Source organism: Macaca fascicularis, chromosome 15 (assembly GCF_037993035.2).
Source record: "Macaca fascicularis isolate 582-1 chromosome 15, T2T-MFA8v1.1".
In the NCBI taxonomy this organism is placed as follows: domain Eukaryota; kingdom Metazoa; phylum Chordata; class Mammalia; order Primates; family Cercopithecidae; genus Macaca; species Macaca fascicularis.
In genome coordinates, this window is record NC_088389.1 from 49770358 (window position 1) to 49792938 (window position 22581).

Genomic DNA, 22581 nt, shown 5'->3' on the forward strand with positions numbered 1-22581 from the left:
AACAAATAAAGAATTCTTAAAATTTTCTCCCTCAGTTTTCTTGATATACCTAACATAATAATAATTTATGTAAAAACTTGAAATTTAATGTGTTAATTGTTATCCTGATAGGTGTATCAAGAAAATTGAGAGAGAAAATTTTAAGAATTATTATTATGGTTTTTTAGAGGGACATTATTTTTTGTCCAACACCTGTTGGAGCTGTAACTCTACTTGAAGAATTTGACATTTTCATCATGACTAATAAAAGACTGCTGCTTTGAAAAAAAGAAAAAGTGATTCTTTGTTCTTGAAATCAAAGACAAAGAATCATGTAGCTCTGTTTCCTCTAACTTACTTCATTCAGTTTGACTTATTTTAGCATCTATTCCATGTCCTGTTTCAATACCCTGCTTGACTTTGATCTCAACATTTCATTAGGAATTCATGGTGGAAAGAAATTATTCTGAACATTTGTTCCTTGTTCTTACAGTAAATGAAGTGTCATTTAGATTTCACATCTTTTCCTGCTAACCTGTAATCTCTTGAAGACTTTGGTAGTTTTCCATTATTAGCTCACAGACATTTATTATCATTTTCCCTCTTGATTTATGCTGAAACCTCAGTGATTGAATCATAATTCTCAGAATCATTATATAAAATTGTGTAAGTGCTCCATGAGCAAAAATATTTCCTTAAACTTCTTGACAACAAACTAAAGGAATTGGTTTGCTAGACTTTCTCTTTATAAAAGGACTGTGTTATTATAATGGCACAATTTTAACTTGATCCTCTCTGTGTGAAGAGGTACAAATGTAGATTCTGGAAATGACATTTTAGGGTGGAAAGAGCACCATCATTAGAAGTGACAGACCTGAGTTTTCATCTTCAACACTCGGATAATTACTTGCTGTGTGTTCTTCAGACAAGACTCTTTACTTCTGAGTCTCTGTTTTCTTGTTTTAGAGTCAGATTAAAAAAGAAAGTGACAAATATAGTATAGTAAGTACCTTGTATGCAGCAAATGCTCAATAAATGATAGTAATAGTTTATTCATATTTTTGCTTTTTGCTGTATCAGTTCCTACTTTGGCAGAATGGCTGGCACATGGTAAATGATGAAAAGTGTGGCTCTGAATTTTGGAATTTAGGAAGGCATAGTTTAGGATACAGGAGCTCTTATCTGTATAGTAGCCTTAAAAGTTCAACTGCTTTTTTTAGTGTGCAAAGAGCAGAGTGCTCAGTCACACGCTTACGGTAACTAAGTAAGACAGCTACCATTACTGACATTTTAACTATGAACTTTGAAATACAGCCAGAAAATCAGGAGGTTACCTCATCTTGTTAACTGTGAAACTCATTTACTTTTAAAATCAATAAATATTCATTGAGCACCTACCAAGTCCCTGGATATAGTGTGAAAAGGACAGGCAAGGCCTTTGGTTGCCTGGAAATGGCTTTTGAGCAGGGAGAGAGATAAATGAATACACAAAATAATTAGAGCTTGTCTGACATGTTGAGTAGCTCAGCTGAGAGCAACAGTGAACTTAGGACAGAATGATTCCAGTCCTGGAAAACCCAGGTGTAGGGTAACATTTAAGCTGCAATTCTGCAGTGAGTGGGATAAGATTGGTTCAGGAAGCCAGGAAGACATGTGCAAAGCCCTAAGTTCAGGAATATGAGAAATTTGATAAATATCCAGGTTGTTTTCAGGGGCATGATAATCTTTTCTTTGATCATTCCACTTAATAAGAGCTGATAAAGTGGAACGTGACTCTTGCTAGTCATATATTAATATATTCTGGTACAAGGTAGTCCAGAAGATTATGTATAGGCAGGCAGAATTTTCTCTAAAACAGGTTTAATAGTCACTAAATAAAAACTATTCCGCCCTCTTGTTTGTTATTATAATTAACAATAATGACAATAATACCATAGTTATTATATAGTACACTTGTAATTCACAGAATGTCAAGGAAGTATTAGACTATTAAGTGGAGCTGGGGAATTGGGGTTGAGATCTATTTCCTCAGGTTCTCATGGATACTGTTGATGTTCTCATCATCCAAGACCACAAAATATCTTAGTTCGGAGAGACCTGAAGCTTCTATAGCAAGCTTGATTCCAAAATCTTTGCTTTGCCTGGGAGCTCCAGTGACAGGACACTCACAGGACCTCTCAGATCTCATCACCTCTTGTGCTATAGAAATCCTCTCTCCTCTATGCGTTTTTTTTGGGGTTTTTTTTTTTTTTTTTTTTTTTTTTGAGACGGAGTCTCGCTCTGTCGCCCAGGCTGGAGTGCAGTGGCAGCAGCACTGCAAGCTCTGCCTCCCGGGTTCCCACCATTCTCCTGCCTCAGCCTCCCGAGTAGCTGGGACTACAGGCACCCGCCACTACGCCTAGCTAATTTTTTGTATTTTTAGTAGAGACGGGGTTTCACTGTGTTAGCCAGGATGGTCTTGATCTCCTGACCTCATGATCTGCCCGCCTCAGCCTCCCAAAGTGCTGGGACTACAGGCATGAGCCACAGTGCCCGGCCTCCTCTATACTTTTGTGATCCTCTGTTCTCCACTCAAAGGCACTCACTGCTCCAATCTCCTCAGCAAAGCTTTCTTGAGGTCTCCCTTTTGGAAGCCAAGAGCCTGGGAGAAGATTGACTGTAGGCAAGAGAATGACTCTGGCTGCCCTTTTGAAATGGGGTAGGGAAAATAGAGTAAGAGCCAGACCCTAACATTTTCCATAGCAGGAAGCCCAGAATATAATAGAAGTTTAGGTTCTATTTTATCAAAGCTAAACAAGTATATATTTCTGTAAAAAACATCTGTTCCTGTGTTCCTGCACACAGAGGTCATCACCTGCAACCCTTCTAATAGAATCTTTTAGCATATATCTCTATGTATGTAAATCAAGCTTATGTCGCTACATCTTGATTTGTAAAAATTATTTTAGGTATGATTATTGATTCCCCACTATTGTATATGAGGATTTACCTTTATTCATATTTCTCATTCCCCCATTCTCTCAATATAATTTTATAGCCATATAAAGATGATCTATAGCTGAGCATGAGGTATTGTGTGATTACTTTTCATTCACAGTATTTTGTTGTCCTTGGAATTAATCTTGTTTCTATCTTTTGCTTAGATTTCTATGTAATCGTCATTAATTCATCCCCAGTCTTATCCCCTGTTGTGTAAATTTAAAACACGTTAGGCATTCTACTAATTTCATATCTTAGAAGAATGTTCTTCTGTACTCTTTTCACCAGCTCCAATGTAGACCAGTGTGGTGGACGTGGTAGATGCCTTGTCTAGAAGCCCCTTCTAGGAGGGACCTGTTATTCCAGTTGCTGGGAATGAGTCAACAGGCAGATGTTAGCTTCTTCATCTTCTTCCTTGGCTGTAAACAGCTCTCTTGCCCTAGAGCATGCCCTACCCATATCCAATGAGTGATAATGAGAAGGCTATAAAAGTCACTTCAGCCCACTGTGGGACAACTCTACTGGGCTGTAATGCTCCAGAGCTCCCTGAGGGGTTGGCTGAAGCTTTGTTGTGTCTACATCATAATTCACCTTCTCCCTCTGCTCAATCTTGATTCTGCCCTCTCCTTTCTTTCCAATCCCTTAGAAGCAATAAATAGTGTCTAATAAATAGCCTGCATCCCAGTTCCTTCTCCGCATCTGTTTCTGGAGAACCCCACTTAAAATAAATAGTTATTCTCCAGGGCTTCTGCAAGGAGTCAGCTGGTAATTTGCCTTCACTGTTAACCTGAGATTCTCTTGGTTTTGCTGAGGTGGTTTTTATTGTGGCAAGAACACTTACTGTGAGATTTACCTGCTTAATAAAATTTTAAGTTGCAATACAGTATTGCCAACAGATACTGATATGATTAGGCTTTGTGCCCCCACCCAAATCTCATCTTGAATTGTAATTCCCAGTGTTTAGAGAGAGAACTGGTGGGAAGTGATTGGATCACAGGGGCAGTTCCCCCATGCTGTTCTCATGATAGTCAATGAGTTCTCATGAGATCTGAGAGATCTGATGGTTTTATAAGGTAGTTTCCCCAGCTCTTGCTAGCTCTCTCTTTCCTGTAGTCATATGAAGAAGGTCTTTGTTTCCCCTTTGCTTTCTGCCATAATTGTAAGTTTCCTGAGGCTTCCTTAGCCAAGCAGAACTGTGACACCATTAAACTTATTTTCTTTATAAATTACCCAGTTTCAGACAGTTCTTCATAGCAGTGTGAAAATGGACTAATACAGATACCATGTTGTACATCAGATCTCCAGTACTTTTCGTCTTGCCTAACTGAAATTTTACATCCATTGAACAGCTACTCTCCATTTCCCCCTTCTCCAGCCCTGGCAACCATCATTCTATTCTCTGCTTCTATGAGTTTGATTATTTTAGATGACTCATAGGCATGGAATCATGCAGTATTCAACATTCTGTGTGCATTGTAATGTTGGTGGCACTATTTCCCAGGTCACATGCCTTATCTTTGCTTCATTCTCTTGTTTTGGTGGAGCACATGCTGTAGTGGTGTCACGAGGAATAAAATATGGTAGATAATTTTTTTTTGTTTGTTTTTCTTTTGAGGCAGAGTCTCGCTCTGTTGCCCAGGCTGGAGTGCAGTGGCGCAATCTCGGCTGACTGCAAGCTCCGCCTCCCGTGTTTACACCATTCTCTTGCCTCAGCCTCCCGAGTAGTTGGGACTACAGGCAACCGCCACCTCGCCCGGCTAGTTTTTTTGTATTTTTTAGTAGAGACAGGGTTTCACCGTGTTAGCCAGGATGGTCTCGATCTCCTGACCTCGTGATCCACCCGTCTTGGCCTCCCAAAGTGCTGGGATTACAGGCTTGAGCCACCGCGCCCGGCCAATTTTTAAAGAAGTTTCGTATGTCTAGAAATGGCTTTGTTCTGTCAACACATTTAATTGATAGTTGGGTATAATTATCTGGAAAGGACACATTTTCCCTTAAAATTTAAAGGCATTGCACAATTTTCCTTTGGTTCTAAGATTTCTGTTTACAATTAGGATGCCAATATAATTATTGGCCTTTTATATGAAAACTCCATTTCTTCTTTGCAAACTTGGGGGATCTTTCCTCTTTCCTATTGTTTTGAAATTACATCTTCTTCCAGCTTGGGATTCTGCTCAGTCTGTCACTAACTCATTCAGTTACTTTCCATTTTTCAAAATGCTGTTACTCTTAGCTCCTCTTTCTTTTCCTTTTTCTTGAATCTTTATACCTTAAAAAAATTAATAGGTAGACAGACAAACAATAACAAAAACTTTTTAGTGTCTAATGGCATTTAAGTAGATTTTGGGAAAGAGAGAGCTGAGGTTAGGTGAGTGTGTTCAACCTGATATCTTAAGCAGGGCTTTAATTAGACTTTTTGTTAAAGGAAAAATGTTACCTTTGTATCTTTTTAAATTTTTTTTAAAAAAATTATGAGTACATAGTAGGTGTATATATTTGGGGTACATGAGATGTTTTGATATTGGCATGCAATGTGAAATAAGCACATTATGGAGAATGAGGTATCCATCCCCTTGAGCATTTATCCTTTGAGTTACAAACAATTCAATTACATTCTTTATTTTTAAATGTGCAATTAAATTATTATTGACTATAGTCACCTATTGTGCTATCACAAAGTAGGTCTTATTTACTCTTTATTTTGTGTATACGTTAACCATCCCCACCTCTCTCCCACCAACTCCCAATTACTCTTCCTAGCCTCTGGTAACCATCCTACTTTCTATGTCCATGAGTTTAATTGATTTGATTTTTAGGTCCCACAAGTAAGTGAGAACATGTGATGTTTGTCTTTCTGTGCCTGGCTTATTTCACTTAACATATTGATCTCCAGTTCGATCCATGTTCCATTTATTCTTTTTTATGGCTGAATAGTGCTCAATTATGTTGTGTGCCATATTTTTTTATCCATTCATCTGTTGATGGACACCTGAGTTGCTTACAAATCTTAGCTATGGTCAACAGTGCTGCAATAAACATAGAAGTGAAGTTATCTCTTCAATATACTGATTTCCTTTCTTTTGGGTATATCCCAGTAGTGGGATTGCTGGATCATGTGGTAGCTCAATTTTTAGTTTTCTGAAGAACCTCCAAACTGTTCTCTATAGTGGTTGTGCTAATTTGCATTCTCACCAACAGAAAGAGTTACCTTTTCTCCACATTCTCATTAGCATTTGTTTTTGTCTGTCTTTTGGATATAAGCCATTATAACTGGGATGAGGTGATATGTCATTTTGGTTTTGATTTGCATTTCTCTGATGATCAATGATGTTGAGTACCTTTCATACACCTGTTTGCCATTTGTATGTCTTTTTTTAGAAATGTTTACTCAAATCTTTTGCCCATTTTTTTTTCATTATAAAGATCTTTCACTTCTTTGGTCAAGTTAATTCCTAGGTATTTAGTTTTATGTGTGACTATTGTAAATGGGATTACTTTTTGATTTCCTTTTCATATTTTTCATTGTTGATATGTAGAAATGCTATTGATTTTTGTATGTTGATTTTGTATCCTGCAACTGTACTGAATTTGTTTATCAGTTCCCATCGTTTTCTTGTGAAGTCTTTAGGTCTTTCTAAATATAAGATCATATTATCTGCAAACAAGGATAAATTGACTTCTTTCTTTCCAATTTGGATACCCTTTGTATCTTTCTCTTATCTAATTGCTCTAACCAGAACTTCCAGTACTATGTTAAATAACAGTGTTGACAGTGAATATCCTTGTTGTGTTCCAGATCTTAGAGGGAAGGCTTTCGGTTTTTCCCTATACAGTATGATACTAGCTGTGGGTCAGTTGTAAATAGCTTTTATTATGTTGAGGTATGTTCCTTCTCTCTGTAGTTTTTTGAGGGTTTTCTTCATGAAGGGACATTGAATTTTATCAAATACTTTTTCAGCATCAATTGAAATGATCATATTATTTTTATCCTTCATTCTGTTGATGTGATGTCTCACATTGATTAATTTGCATTTATTGAACCATCCTTGCATTCCAGGGATAAATTCTATTCGGTCATGACAAATGATCTTTGATATGTATTGTTGAATTTGATTTGCTAGCACTTTGTTGAGAATTTTTCCATCAGTGAGAATGATCCATGTGCTGAGGAAAAGAATTTGTATTCTGCAGCTCTTGGATGCAATGCTCTGTAAATATCTATTGGATCCATTTGATTGATACTGAAGACTAAGTCTGATGTTTCTGTGTTGATTTTCTGTCTAGAAGATCTATCTAATGCTGAAAATGGGGTGTTGAAGTGCATACCCTATTCTATTATTGTGTCATGACCTATCTCTCTTTTTAGCTCTAATAATATTGCCTTTATATATCTGGGTGTTGGTGTATGTATATTTAAATTTGTAATATTTTCTTGCTGAATTGACTCTTATCATTATACAGTTAGTTTCTTTGTCTCTTCTTATAGTTTTGGCCTTGAAATCTATTTTGTCTGAGTATAGCAACTCCTGCTCTTTTTTGGTTTCCATTGGCATGAAATATCTTTTTCCATTCCTTTCTTTTCAGTCTATATGTGTCTTTGTAGGTGAAGTGTGTTTCTTGTAGGCAACAAATCAATGGGTCTTGTTTTTTCATCCTTTCAGTCAGTCCCTGCCTTTTAATTGGCGACTTTACTCCATTTACAGTCAATGTTGTCACTGAGAAGTAAAGACTTATTCCTACCATTTTTATTTACTTTCTGGTTGTTTTATGATCTTCTCTTCCTTCTCTCTTTCCTTCCTGTCCTCCTCTAGTAAATTTGATGGTGACATGATTTAGCTTTTTTGCTTTTTATTTCTTGTGTACCCATTGTATGTTTTTTGGTTTGAGATTACCATGAGGCTTGCAAATACTATCTTATAACCCACTATTTTAACCTGATAACGACCTAACACTATAGGCATAAACAAAGAAGGAAACAAGCAAAAATGAAAATTATATGCCTTAACTTCATTGCCCCACTTTAAACTTTTTCTAGGTCTGATTATCTCTTATTGTATTGACTATGTCTTGGAAAGTTATAGTTATCATTTTTGATCAGTTCATTGTTTAGTTTATTTTTAACATAAGAGTAGTTTACACACCACAGTCACAGTGTTAAAATATTCTGTTTTTCTGTGTACTTACTATTACTAGTGAGTTTTGTAACTTCAGGTGATTATTTGCTCATCAATGTCATTTTCTTTCTAACTGAAGTGCTCCCATTAGCATTTCTTGTAGGACAGGTCTGGTATTGATGAAATCCCTTAGCTTTTGTTTGTCTGGGAAAGTCTGTTTCTCCTTCAGGTTTGAAGGATATTTTCACCAGATATACTATTCTAGGGTAAAAAAAATTTTTTTCCTCCAGCACTTTAAATATGTCATGCCAGTCTCTCCTGGCCTGAAAGGTTTTCACTGAAAAGTCTGCTGACAGACATAGTGGAGCTCCATTGTATGCTATTTATTTATTTTCTCTTGCTGCTTTTAGAATCCTTTATTTGTTCTTGACCTTTGGAAGTTTGATTATTAAATACTAAGGTAGTCTTCTTTTGGTTAAATCTGCTTGGTGTTCTGTAACCTTCTTACACTTGGATATGGGTATCTTTCTCTAGATTGGGGAAGTTCTCTGTTATTGTCCCTTTGAATAAACTTGCTACCCCTATTTCTTTCTCTATCTTCTCTTTAAGGTCAATAACTCTTAGATTTGTCATTTTGAGGCTATTTTCTAGATCCTGTAGATGTGTTTGTTGTTTCTATTCTTTTTCCTTTTGTCTGCTTTGACTGTGTATTTTCAAATAGTCTACCTTCAAGCTCACTAATTCTCTCTTCTGCTTGATCAACTCTGATGCATAAAGGACTCTGATGCATTCTTCAGTATGCCAATTACATTTTTCAGCTCCAGAATTTCTGCTTGATTCTTTTTCATTATTTCAATGTCTTTGTTAAATTTATCGGATACAATTCTGAATTCCTTTTCTGTGTTATATTGAATTTCTTTGAGTTTCCTCAACAGAGCTATTTTGAATTATCTGTCTGAAAGGTCACACACCTCTGTTCTCCAGGATTGGTCCTTGGTGTCTTATTTAGTTCAATTGGTGATGCCATGGTTTCCTGGATGATATTGGTGCCAGTAGATGTTCTTTAATGTCCAGGCATTGAAGGGTTAGATATTTATTGTAGTCTTCACTGTCTGGGCTTATTTGTAGCCATCCTTCTTGGGAAGGCTCTTCAGACATTTGAAAGGACTTCTATGTTGTCATCTAAGCTATATCTGCTTCAGGGGACACCCCAAGCCCAGTAACACTGTGGTTCTTGCAGACTTGTAGAGGTACCACCTTGATCCTTAGACAAGATCCGGGAGAATTCTCTGGGTTACCAGGCAGAGACCCTTGTTCCCTTCCCTTACTTTCTCCCAATCATAGAGAATCTCTCTCTCTCTCTCTCTCTCTCTCTCTCTCTCTCTCTCTCTCTCTCTCTCTCTGTTCTGAACCACCTAAAGCTGAGGGTACAGTGACACAGGCATCCTTGTGGCCACCACAACTATGACTGCACTGGGTCAGACCTGAAATCAGCCCAGTGCTGGGTCTCACCCAAGGCCTGCTGTAATAACTTCCTAGCTACTGCCAGTGCCCACTCAAGGCTCTGGATTTCTACAATCAGCAGATATCAGCAGATGGCAAAGCCAGCCAGGCCTGTGTCTTTCCCTTCAGGGTGGTAAGGTCCCCTAAACCCCAGGTGGGTCCAGAAGTGCCATCTGGGAATCAGGGACTAGAGTCAAAAAACTTAGAAGTCTACCTGGTGTTGGCACTCAAACCACACAACAGTCCTTCTCACTCTTCCTTCCCCCTTCCAAAAGCAGAAGAGCCTCACCCATAACCACTCCCACCCGAGGCCATGAAGAGTACTGCCAGACTACTGCCAATGTTCTCTTAAGGCCCAAGGTCTCTAAAGTCAGCTTGTCATTAATACTGTCTGGCCTTGGACTCACCCTTCAGGGCAGTGGGCTCAGTTCTGGCCCAGAGTTGATCCAGAAATGCTGTCCAAGGGTCAAGTTCTGGAATCAAGGACCCCAAGAGCCCGCTTGGTGCTCTACTCTCCTGTGGCCATGCTGGTACTTAAGGTGCAAGACAAAGTCCCCTTTACTTTTCCCTCTGCTTTTCTCAAGCAGGAGTTTTGCCCCATACTCACCACTGCTGGTTGTGTGCAGAGTTTCATCTGAAGCTACCAAGTCTCAGATGTTCACCCAAGGCCCTTGACATAGTATCTGGGTATTGCTGCTGGCTATTCAGGGTCCAAAGGCTCTTCAGCTGGCAGGTGATAAATGCTTCCAGGACTAGGGGTCCTTTCTTGAAGGCAGCAGATTCCCTTCTGGCCCAGGGTGTGTCTAGAAATGTCATCTGGGAGCTAGGGCCTGGAATGAGGGCCTCATGACTCTGATTTGTGCCCTATCCTGCTATAGCTGGGCTGATATCCTAGATGCAAGTCCTACTCAGTCTTAATTCTTCTCTTTTCGAGCAGAAGAAAAGGGTCTTTTTTGGAGCCACAAACTGTGCAGCTTGGGGTCTAATAAGGGATAATGTCAGCACTCCATTGGCTGCCCCAGCTGGTGTCTCTGTATGTCCAGTGGCCCCAAGACCACTGACTCTGGGCCTAGTTTGGTACTAGGACTCACCAAAGAGTTGAAGTCCTTATGGTTTATACAACCTTTCAAGTTTACTTGGAGACACAGAGCATAGCCCTTTGTGGTGAGGTTTGCAAAAACCCAAGTTCAGATACCTGGGATCAGTAATTACCCTCTGTCTAGGGCTAGGGCTGGTTTAAATGCTCCCTCCATGGACAAGTGTCACTGAGTTTGGTCCAGTTTTCCTTTCTGCTCTAACAGGACAGTACTGAGTTCAGTGCCTCACAATTGCTGTGTTCTCCATCCCTCAGTGCCCAGAGATGCTCTCTGCACCACGCCAAAACTGCCGGGGGAGGGGGAGGGTTTTTTTAATTTTCAGTCTCTTCAGTGCCTCTCAGTGATATGAAGTTACAACCATGTACTGTTAGTGCTCACCTGATTTTTGGTTCCTATGAAGGTGTTTTTTCTGTGTAGATCATTGTTTACTTGGTGTCCTTGTAGGAAGGGTGATGGGTAGAACTTTCTATTCTATCATCTTGCTCCACCCTCTCTAGCTGCTGTATCTTTGAAGTTAAACTACTGTATCTTTCTTCTCTTCCTCCATTCCCCTTTTGCCTCTTTTCCGCAAGCGTGAATTGGATAATTATACTATCCCAGACTTTACGTTTATAAAGTTGTGCCTTGGTGTCTTTGAGTCTACATAGCCTCAGCAAGGGTAAGAAATATCTCTGTTCTTCCCAAGTCCGATCTTTTGTACACCGTGCTAAGAGTTAACCAAACTGCTGCCACCATGTACTCAGAGTCATATTTCTGAATTAGAGGGAGCTGGTCACCTGTGAATTTCCTTAAGACTTAGACCTAGGATGCCCATCTCCAATGAGTGTGAAGAGCTCATGTTCTCTAGAGGAAATATAAATAGTAAAATAGACCCTTAAGCACACCAGTGAAAATTCCTACCCACAATCCTTTTTTTGGTAGGAATGACTATATGGTGAAAACAGAATCTCCTTAGCTGAAATTAATGAATAATGACTGCTGAGATGAGTAATAAATGAATCCTAATGAATCAGCTGCTTAACTCTTTACATCCTTTGGAATTAGACATGTTCTATACATGTCTAAAAACAATTGTTTAGCATTATGTGCTAAATTTTGTGAGCCTGTAGGCCATAATTCTTATGGACATTAATTAGTTAGGAAAATGAGAAATAACATTGAAAGCTCCTAACTTCTTGTTCTGTGTATTGTAGGGACAAAATCACCTGCAGAAGAACCAGAAATTCCTGTTTGTTTTTCTTTTTGTTTGGCCATTATGCTTAATAGCCTTGTCACTTTGGGTTAGTTAGTTATCTCTGTAATATTTATTTTCCTTATTTATAATCTGGAGAAGATATGAATTTCTCCATAGGGTTGCTATAACTGAGTCAATGTATATAAAGCTGTGAGCATACACCAGGTCCGTTTATGATAGGTCTTCAATCAATGGTAGTTTTCTTCTCTTGTGTATATATATTTGACCAAGTACATTATAAATTTATGTGTAATAAAATTCTGGGGCCATACTTTCTTTAAAGAATCCATAAAATAATCCAGTTTCATCTGTATTAACTGAATTATGCATTCAGATGGATTTTAATCTCTTCCTCACACTCAATCCTCAAATTAAGGCCAGTCAATTTAAGATGGCGCGACAGCTTCAGAATCAAGGAAGATTTCATAACTAGATTTAACTGCAGCAAAGAAAATTTGGGTGTGTAAATAAGAACTGACAGCAAAAGCAAAGATTAATCTTAATGGCACACATTAACAATATGCGATTTGAGATTGGCGGTGGAGAATTGTCCCTGAGAACTGGCATTAGGCAGTATGGGTCTTGACGTGGGAGTTCTCATGGGAAAGCTTTCGTTCAATACACCCTTTCCATCCCAAAGACACTAGCATACCCAGAGACACACACGATCAGGGAAAGTGGCCTATTTAGATCAAATCATCATGGGTATGGACTGTTTCCATTTAATATAATAGTCATTCAGCAGTAACGACTCCCTTAGAATAACTTAGAAGTGACAGGGAAATTGGATGGAACTTCAAGTAGTTGACTCTAGAAAAACAATGAAGCACTGACTAGAAGTCTTAAATTAAACCTTAAAGTCTACAAGGACTTGAAGGGTTTGTGACCATCTAAAAAGTGACAACAGAAGAGAATCTGGTTTGGTTATTGGAGACTTTGAACAGGCTTGTTTTACAGGACTGTTGTCTTGGGTCAGATTCCAGAGAATGATACCACTATGATCACCAGCTCCTCTTCATGACTATGGGGGGCAAGGAGCCAAAGAGGTGAGAAATTATGAGATGCCTACATGTTGCCTGCTTCAGGGCTGTTTACACTAGGTTGACTTTCTTGACTAGGAAGCAAAACATAGGTTTTTGTGCCTCAGTTGAGTAGATCCAATAACTACTATATCTGTCCTGCCTGACAAGAATAATATGAAGACTAAAGAAGTTATCAGAATGTCTCAGAAAAAAGGAATATACAAAAACATTATAGTTTTTACATTCTAAAGGATAAAATTGTTATCATTTTGTAAAAAGCTTATTTTATTAACTGTAATTTATTAACAGCTGGAAGGATAGAAGAACAACTTTAATAACTGGGAAAATGCATTTTCTTTTCTAAGAAATTATGTTTGTATTGTCTGAGAAATGCATTTTCTCAGTTATTGAAGTTGCTCCTTTATTCTTTTATTAAATGAGTAATAGATTTTTATTGTAGAAGAAATTATATTTTCTAATACTACATATTCTGTATTGGTATGTCTTTACAGAAAATACAAATACGTACCAGTAGTTATTGAGTAATCAAGTATTTCCCAGAAGGGCATCATCTTGGGAATCGGTGTGAGGTGGGATGGTTGTTGGTGGGGAGGGAGGGTCAGATTACCTGTGAAGTTGTGACAAGGATTTGAGAAATCTACACATGTCCCAAGAACTACCTGTAAATTGAATCAATATTCCATATTGTACATATGCAGTAGATATTAGGAATAGCACATGAAAATTTCTTTCACTTTATAAAACTTTCCTCACATTTCAGAAGTTTAGTGGCTACCTCTCTGTTCTAAATTTTCAAATTTTCAGTAGATCTATCTACTGCCTCATCTGGTGTAGACTGCTATGAACCAGAAAGAGGTGCTAATGTATGTACATGGAACTTCTCCCTGGGCCAAACACTAAACTCAGGCTCAGGGGTTCTGTAGTGTGCTCAAGGCCATGCAGCTAGTCAGAGATAGGGCCAGGTTTAAAACTCAGATTGGTCTAATTTTAAAGCCAAAATATTTTTACTTTACCATGGTGCCTTCCAATTGAGCAGATTGTCTGTTTTTGCATCATACTTTCAAAGATTCCGTTCCTAGGTGGAAGTGGCAAGAATATGTGTGTGTGGCGATGTGAAACTTTCATTTTTGTGTGTTGCTTTGAGCCTCAGTATTCAGCCATTTAATGTAATGAAAGAGAGAGAACTAAGTAGTACCCAATGCATAGTAGGAAAAGGAAATGACCCTAAGCCCCTGGGAGAGTGGACAGTACCATGCCTGGGGAGTGAGGAGGCCTAGCTTCTCATTGCAGCCCAGCTGCTGATTCGTGTGACCTTGGGGAAGTCCTATCCTACTCTGACCTCTGTTCTCCCATTTATAAAATGAAAATGTAAAATCAAGCCCCAGAAACACAGCAGATATATTTCTGGCTTTCTAATCCAACCAAGTGAAGTGCTCAAGCTATGGAACAAAATTAGACTTGATTCAAGCCCTCTTTGTTATCATCGGCTGTATTTCTGGAGCAAATAATTTAATCTAATTTTTTAACCAATTCATTATCTCCCAAAATCATAGTGATGAAGAAATCACAACAAACATTGTTCTCTCGTTTACTTTGCCAAGAGGCATGTGATGCCATAAACCCTGCTTCTGCAACTTTAGCATGTTGACTTCATTGTCAGAAAAGAACAATGGGAAAATTACAAAAACTTTCTTCATAAATGGAAAGTATTGCAAAATAGCCACAGGAGAAATCATGTTAAGTCAAATGGGTCCCAAGGACAGATTGTAGGTTTATATGTATCATTCACCACAGAAATATGCTCAATGAAACTTTCAAATAAAGTTAGTTGATAAATGAAAAGACTGTATTTTATTAGCAAACTACCTTAGAAGTAGCTGTTAAACAAATTAAGATACAACAATAACACAAGAGTTTCTGGAACCCATTGGTACCTGACTGTAGTGCCCAGAAAGGGCTCTTAGCTTGTGGCCCTCAAAGAAGGAATAAATATTGAGGGACCTACCCTGGAGTAACTCCTGACTCCCATCCTACCTGACGGGTCAGAAAAAATCCCAGGGCTCTTCTAGCAGTGGACTGTCTAGGACCCAATATAGCTATCTTCATTTTGAATTGTAGAGAAAAAAGGGATTGTCGACATTACTCTTTTGGAATTATCTGAGAGTTAAAAGGTTGCTCAGCACTAACAGAGAGGAGCATTTTCTTTTGAATCAGAGCACTTTATGGCTGGAAAATAACCCTGATGTTATGAAGTTTTGCAAACCATAGGAAAGGGATAGAGGCTTTAAGGGAGAGAATTTCTGACTTACACAATAAGGAAAAAAAATCAGGGACAGGATGGCTGGTGGGTCGAAGCAGGGGCAAAAAGATGATGCATTTCATGTCACTATAAGTTCTTGGAGAAGAAAAAGAAAAACTCAAAAACTCAAGTTTCCATTAGGAACTGAGAGCAAAGTTTCCATCAGGAACTGAGAGATCAAGAGGGAGCCAGAGATCACTACCAACAGAGAGCCAATCAATAAGAAGGAGCATAACAACGAAAACAACAATTTCCTTCAAAGGAGTTTGAACAACTGCTTTGCTCTTTTTAGGAACCCAACATTTCCTTGACACAGACAAAAAAACAGTCAGGAAGGTGGTCTTGATTTGAATCTTCCCATTGTGCATGCATACAAAGAAGACCTTCCATCTTATCAGTAAAATCTAAATTCTATGGAGTTCCTCAGTGTTATTAAACAACTGCCCTATGGCACTTTGAAAGGAGAGGGCAATAGGGCTTAAAATGACAACATATGAATGTGCAGCAGTGAGAACGAGGGCCACTCTGTCCAACCCCACAGCACACTGACAGAGAAAGTTGCCTGGATGTGTCAGGCAGCCTCCCTTCTAGTTCTGGAAAAGCCACCCTCTGTCAGAACACTCATTTGTCAGATGAGAGGTCATTGGTATTATCTAGTCCATCCATCTTCAAGGGTTGCTAGGGTGATAAGGGGAGACGAATGGTGCCAGGCAACCCTAGGAATTTCCACTTTCAATGCTTGAGCCAAAGAATCAGTTTTGTCCAAGCATGGTAGGGGCTGAGAATTGCTATATTTGTGCAACAATTTTCAAGGAAACAGAAAAAAGAAGAGGAGTTACATTTAATCTAAGAAAACTGGACCCAATGAGGCTGCCCTGTAAGGAGGATGGATAGCCCTCCTACTAAGATCCTTCACACCTTTCCCTGCACTACTTCAGTCCTTCTTGGAAGCCTAGCCCTTTAAACATATTAAATAGTGATTCTTTGGCTACATCTCTGAGCTTCTTCAGGTCAGCCTGGCAGCTCTTTATCCCACATACAATCCAGGAAAATGGCTTTGACTGGTGTATTAGTCCATTCCCACGCTGCTAATAAGGACATAGCTGAGACTGGGTAATTTATAAAGGAAGGAGGTTTAATTGACTCACAATTCCACAGGGCTGGGAAGGCCTCAGGAAACTTAACAATCGTGGTGGAAGGAGAAGCAAACATATCCTTCCTCACATGGTGGCAGCAAGGAGAAGTGCAGAGCAAAGAGGGGGAAAGCCCCTTATAAAACTGTCAGATCTTGTGAGAAGTCACTCACTATAATGAGAATAGGATGGAGGTAACTGCCCCTATGATTCAATTACCTCCCACCAGTCCCTCGCACACACATGGGGATTATGGGAACTACAATTCAAGGTGAGATTTGGGTGGGGACACAGCCAAATCGTATCAACTGGTTTCTGGAGAACCAGGTTCTTGTTCAAGTGGCTTTGATTTTGCCCAACATCCACATTTTTATTTATTTTTCTCAACCATTCTTACCTGGTGACAGGCCTTGGTGAGTCTGCAAGTGACCAAAAAATAAAATCACATTCCGTTTTGAGAATGTGGGCTTGAGACAAAGACCAAGGTCTTTGGCAAACTCCTTCTGATGGACTCTATAGAAGCGAGGGTGAGGGAGTCTCCTTTCTCAGGTCATTAGTAGGCTTCATGTCCTTATCCATGCACTCAACATAGTCCACCCCAGGGAGGAAGGCTGTTGGAGAAATGGCCTGCCAGTGGGAGTTGTTTGGAGCCCCAATACCAGCATCTGTCTTCTTACTCAGATAGTAATATGGGAAACACCATTTGAGTAGTTGGTGAAGATGGCCCTGGTCCCCCTATGACGTGCTTCTCTAGATTTCAAGGCAAAGATTCATGAAGACCACGTGTCTTTTATGCAAGCCCTGTTCATCCAATTGTGATGTTCTAGGGTCTAAACTCCACTTGTATATCAATGTTGAAATCCCCAAAAATGGGAGAAAGCAAAAGTGTTTCAGGTGCTTTAGGACCCTTGGTTGGGGTTGTGCCATCCCTGGTAATTGTACATTTTACTGGGAGTGCATCTGCTTTTGTCAGGTTCAGGGCACCATAATTATAAAAGCCCATGGAGTGGACAAATGTGTGGGGAAAAAAACCCACATAGTAAGGACATATCATTTTGGTTTTCCAACCATCACTGGGAAGAGCTTTGCCATGGCTCTCAGTCCATCAGACAGATACAGGGCACCTGGCCCTGGGCCACTGCACATAAGCCCTTCTCAGCCTAGAGTGATGCATGCAGGGATGCTCTGACCCCACGCACACTGCTGATCCCCAGTGGTCAACCCTGGTGGGAAGTAGAGCAGTGATACCCATTTTCCCATTTAGCCTTTCTGAACCATAGTCCTCTCAAGTATAAACTGAGTGGAATAATAGCTTCTGGTGAAGCAGGTCCTTGCTGGGGTATTGTGAGAATCAAATGAGATAACTGGTTTTATTTCCCAGCACAGTGTCTAATTCCATTCTTTTTCTGCTTCTATTTTCCATTTCTGAATTAGAACTAATCCAGATTCACTCTGGAGTCAATCTCCAAAGCCAAAATCCTCTAATCCAGTGGTCCCCAACTATCTTGGCACTAAGAACTGGTTTCGTGGAAAACAAATTTTCCACGGATGAGGTGGTGGGGTGGGAGGATGGTTTCGGGATGATTCAAGCCCATTACATTTATTGTGCACTTTATTTCTATTATTATGACATTGTAATATATAATGAAATAATTATACAATTCACTATAATGTAGAATCAGTGGGCGCCCTGAGCTTGTTTTCCTGCAACTAGACGGTCCCATCTGGGAGTGATGGGAGACAGTGACAGATCATCAGGCATTAGATTATCATAAGGAGTGTGCAATCTGGATCCCTTGCATGCACAGTTCACAGTAGGGTTTGCACTCCTATGAGAATCTAATGCCCTTGCTGATCTGACAGTAGACAGAGCTCAGGTCGTAATGTGAATGATGGGGAGTGGCTGTAAAGTACAGATGAAAAGTAAAGCTCACCCACTACTCACCTCCTGCTGTGTGGCCTGGTTCCTAACAGCTCTGTATGAAATGGCTGGCTAGCCACTCAAACCTTATATCCCACCTCTCTGTCTTCACAGGACCCCCTCCTGCCCCTACCCTTCGGCACTAGCTATACCAGAGCCTCAAATCTATTGCATTCCCTGGGCCACCCTGACCATTGCTCTCAGCACTGTGAGTCACATTGTACTGCAATGTGCACGTCTAGTTCCTCTTCTAGACTCAGTGCTCCTTGTGGGAAAGGATCAGATCATGTCTTGCTCATATTTGATATAGTGCCCAGTGTGTAACTAACATACTTTTGATTAATCAAACATCAAAGCAGACACAGGAGTTGGGGGTGAGTTGTAAGGATGGCCTGAATATTTTAGAGAGATCCTGTTAGTTTCTTTGAAGATTTCCCACCAAATAAATACATATGAATTCATTTTAGAGGGGAGGATAATTGATTTTTCTCTGTGAACAAGGAGGACACTTCCTTCTTCTCCTTTTTTTTTTTTTTTAACAGATGTGTGATGAAGGACATAAATTACACAGGAAACAGGATGAGAAGACATAAACCTGCTTAACCCAATTATATATTTCCATCAACAGGCGGGGTCGCAAGAGAAGGGAGGGTGATTCAGGAGACAGGGGCCATTAGGAAACCTTCTTCTTCACTCTTTGTTGGAAAGAAAGAGAGCAAAGGAGAGGAGAATAAGATAGAGCAGCTCTCATGGGAAGTGAGAAGCAATGCGTTTGTTACACAACACAAAACTATCTTGAGAAGAGTGTCCTGTCTTCGAAATGTTAAACAGTGGGTGCAGAAACCATTCTTTGAAGACAAACGAAAAGCAAAAAACACCCAAACAAAACAAAACAAAGAAATCGAATTGGGAAAAAAAAAAAAAAAGAACCTACCTTTTAAAAGAAAAGGCGATCTAATTTAGCTGGGAAAAGTCATGCTTGAAGCCAGATGCAGACAACACAGAATTCATAATTCCAAGGACCAGGTGTCTAAGGAAGAGCACTGGGGTGGGGGCAACAGAGGAACAGCTGGCACACTTTCATTTCACAGATTCCACCTGATTTCAGTCTTAATATAGTAATTCCATAAAGCAAAAGTTTGTGACTTACATTTTGCAAATAAAATGAAGTTCAGAATTGAACTATTTTGAGGTTAAGATTTTTCCTCAGCTGGTTAATGGGACAGTGAAGATTTGATCCCGTGTCCACATGACATCTTATCCGTCTCCTTCACTGTACCATGCTCCCTCCTATAATGGAAGGTAGCCCATTGAACCCTATTCCCCTGGCTGCTGGCTCTGGGCTATTTGCTCAGCTGATCTTGAACCCCAGGGCAGGACCTCACAGTAACCCTTATTGCAATGCTCAGAATTCAGTGTTCATTACTTACCCCAGTGGACCTCTCTCTTTTTCTTTCATATAGCCTTGTTCCTCCTTCCAGATTCACTCTAATCCAGTGGTCCCCTACCACAGAGGCTGACTCTGTGGTGCTTACCTGTAAGTCAGGCTGATGGAGTGAGCACCACCTGGACTCTTGCCCATCAGCATGGCAGGAGGCAGAAAGGGGGTCGGAGGGTCTTAAACTAGCAATTACACACTCCAGCCCAGAAGTGAAACTGCTCACCATTCATTTGCCAGAGCCAGGCACATGGAAACCCAAGCCCTGGAAATATTTGGTAAACAGCATCAATGACTACTGCGGCACCTGTTACCTTATATTTAATTGACATACCATGCATTTTACATGTTTATTATGCTTATTGTCTGTCTCTCCATCCAGGTGCTGTCTGTACACAGAGGGTTTTGTCTGGTCGCCGGTGTATCTTCAGTGCCCAGAACAGTGCATGGCAATGGCAGACTCTCAAATGATGGTTTAAAGAGTGAGTAAATATTGTCAGTTCTGCTCCTAACTTGCTGAGTGGTCTTGGGCGAGTTGTTTGTACTTTCTGAGCCTCCAAGTGTCTTTTTAGAAAATGAGGATAAAGGGATGATTTCTCACAGAATAGTGGCTAGAATTAAAGAGATAAGCAGCAGAGTGTCTAACACAAATCCTAGCCCTTAATAAGCTCTGAATAAATATTTGTTTCTTTCAACCTCCTGTAGCCAAATTAGCCTCTGACTTTTAATCAAATTCTCAAGCAAATTTATGTTAAAAAGATAGAGCAACTATGTAGTTTGAATACATTCTGTAACATTTCTTTCCTGCCCAGTGTGCAGAACAATACTGATGCTCTTTCCAGAAAATTTTTTTCCTAGAATTGCTGGAAAACTCTGTAAATGGAGCAAGCTTTAAAACTCAGGGTGGGGACAGGTCTGGGTACAGCCACCAGTCAAGCCTTTCAGACAGTGTAACAAATGATGTGTGGATGCAACTAGGGAAAACACACTCATTCTTCACAAATCTGGCTGAATCACGTTTAGCCCACAGGTGCACTTGACCTGTTAACAACATTTAGACAGATTTATCAGCTGTAAACTTTGCACCAGCAAAAAACAAAACAAAACAAACAAACAAAAAAAACCCCACAGGCATTATGGACAACAGTATGAAGGTTCTTCAGAAGACTAAAAGTGGAATTACCACACAATCCAGTAATCTCACTTCTGGTTGTATATCCAAAGGAATTAAAATCAGTATGCTGAAGGGATACCTGCACTCACATGTTAATTGCAGCATAATTCACAATAGCTAAACTATAGGAAAAACCCACATGTCCATCATCAGATGAATTGATAAATAAAATAGGGTATATATTGACAATGGAATACTACTCAGCCTTAAAATGGTGAGAAATCCTATCATTTTTGACAGCATGGATGAAGCTGGAGGGCGTTATGCTAACTGAAATAAGCCAGGCACAGAAAGACAAATACCACATGATCTCAAATATATGTGGGATCTAAAAATATGGAATTCATAGAAGTGGAGAGTAGAATGATGGTTACCAAAGGCGAGGAACAGGGGTGGTGGGGAAAGGGAGATGTTGATCAAAAGGTACAACATTTCAGTTAGGCAGTAGGAATAAACTTTAGTCTATTGCACAGAATGGGACTCTAATAATAATGCCTTGCGTATTTCCAAATCACAAAAATATTTTAAATGTTTTCACCCCTGCCAAAAATGGTAAGTATGTGAGGTGATATGTTTAATTAGCCCGATTTAGTCATTCCACATTGGAAATACATATCAAAACATCACATTGTAACATGTACCTAGATATAATTATTATTTATTAATTCAAAAAGAAACCAAATAAATGTTAATAACCCACTTATTTTTCTTCTTCTCTACATAAACAAGAAGGATTTGTTGGTGACAAGGGACATTCAAACAAATTAAGTAAAGGATTTGATCCTCTCTGCCACTTCCTCAGTGGCCACCTGGTGTGGCAAACTGCACATTCACTTCAGGTGTCAAGTTCATGGAAGCCTGAAGAGTTTCTAGGGACAAACGAGCATGTGGTGTTTGTGCTTCAGCTAGGGCTGGTGAGCATAGTTACAAGAGCCTGGACTGAGTAAGGAAAGAAAGAGCATGTCCTTCATTAACACAGAAACAAAGAGAGAAAAAAGAAAGCAAGCATACAAGTCATATAAAACTTTCCACTTTGGGGGATTCTCTTCCTTTTGTATTTTTATGAGATCATTTGCTTGGAAATGTATTGTTTGAAAAAACTAAATGGAGTTCTTTTAACATGCCCCAGATCGAACTGATTGCAATGAATCAGAGTACAATAAGCCTTGTGTTTATGAAACATCTTTCAGGATACAGTGGAAAGAGAATGAAATTTGAACTCAAGAAGTGAGTCCATGCTCCACAGTTTACTGGCTGCATCAGTTTGTGTAAACTGTTAACTCTGTAAACCTCACTTTCTTCGTTTTAATATGGGGATTATAAAACCTAATTTATGGGGCTGTGGTGAGAATTCCATGAGCTAATGTTTGTAAAATGTTGTTAGCAATATTAAAGTGCAATGATGGTATTTATAATTATTCAGGAGAATTATAAACAATTCAAAAAAAATTTCTACTTATCCTGGGAGAAGAGATAAAGACTTATCACTCTCTTAGAGTCACCCTTCGCTTTTTTATAGCACCAATTAGTGTGTGTGCATTAATATACTACTATATATAATATACATTATTACATATTTGTATATATACTAATAATGCGTTATATTACGTAGATGGACAGAAAGAGAGAGAGAGAGAGAAAACATCCCTTGGTTAATATTTCCATTG

General features: G+C 39.3%; 1 long non-coding RNA gene across 1 annotated transcript in view; it reads left to right on the forward strand.

Moving 5' to 3' along the window:
* LOC102138910 (uncharacterized) overlaps positions 1-22581 on the forward strand; it is a 508925-nt gene that overhangs the window by 484139 nt on the left and 2205 nt on the right. Inside the window, exon 3 of the long non-coding RNA XR_284535.4 lies at positions 20123-20222. This is a non-coding gene — a long non-coding RNA (uncharacterized lncRNA). The remainder of the gene's footprint in view (positions 1-20122; positions 20223-22581) is intronic.